This window comes from Microtus ochrogaster, linkage group LG4, assembly GCF_000317375.1.
Source record: "Microtus ochrogaster isolate Prairie Vole_2 linkage group LG4, MicOch1.0, whole genome shotgun sequence".
NCBI classification, from domain to species: Eukaryota; Metazoa; Chordata; class Mammalia; order Rodentia; family Cricetidae; genus Microtus; species Microtus ochrogaster.
The window spans coordinates 22,727,613-22,728,940 of record NC_022030.1 but is presented as its reverse complement, the minus strand read 5'-3'; positions in this window follow the sequence as shown (position 1 = coordinate 22,728,940).

Sequence of the window (1,328 nt, the reverse complement as noted above, 5' to 3'; positions counted from 1 at the left end):
TAACCAAACACTGCTACCTTCAGGGAGTAACCCAAAGGGTACTCAAAGGAATAAAATCTGGCAGATGGATGTGTTCTACTTTGCAGATTTTGGGAAATTAAAATATGTACACCTCACCATTGACACTTATTCAGGTTTTCAATGGGCAAATGTTTAGCTCAGAAAAGGCTGATTCAGTAATCAAACATTTATTAGAAGTTATGGCCATCATGGGCCATATAAATAAATATATATTGTACATATACAAATAAATACAGACAATGGTCCAACATATGTCCCTAAGAAAATGAAAGATTTTGCATATTATAATATAAAGCATGTTGCAGGTATAGCAAACAATCCTACAGGTCAGGCAGTTATGGAAATATCAAATATATAAAGGATATGTTAAACAAACAGAAAGGGATGGAAAATATTCCCAGAAATAGATTACATAATGCTTTATTAATTGTGAATTTTCTTAATGCTAATGAGAAGGGAACCACAGCAGTAGAGAGACATTGGGTAATAGAAAAGTCTTCTGAATTAAATCAGCAGGTGTATTTTAAGGATGTGTTGACCTCACAATGAAAGCCAGGAGATGTGCTACATTTGGGAAGGGATTTTGCTCTTGTTTCCACAAGAGAAGAAAAGTTATAGATCAAATCAAAATTAATAAAAATTTGGTTTGAAAAAGAGAAATCTCTTTAGAAAGAGAAATGACAGCTCATCCACAGAGGTGACAACCACACAGGTGGTAAGGAGACCTCATAAGGGTTGGGGCAGGGTTCTGTTCTTGTCTTTGCAAGAAAATACTCATCTTCAGAAAGTCAAGAGACCCTGGACATCTAGATGCCTAAAGAGGAAAAGATCCTGATAGGATCACCAAACAAAGACAATTATCATTATGAGGACCGGTCATTTGAGGATAAAAGTCTCTGAATTTTTTTATTATTTGAGACAGGCTCTCTCTGTAGCTTTGGAGCATTTCCTGGAACTAGCTCTTGTAGACCATGTTGGCCTCAAACTCACAGAGATCCACCTGCCTCTGCCTCCCGAGTACTGGGATTAAAGGTGTGCACCACTACTGCCAAGCTGAATCTCTGAATATTAACTAGAATAATAGTCATAACTCACTTAAAAAAATCAAAGCTGGCTTTGGAGGTGGACAACAGTTCTGTCCTCTGAATCCAAACACGTTTTAGAAATAAAAATTCAGAGTTTCTGTATCATGTCAGGAGCCATGGTATGGGACAGAAAGAAGAAAGAATTCAGAAAAAAATGTACTTTTCTTCCTATCTATTTTTGTCTGTATCATACCTTACATTGAATATATGTATGTATAAATA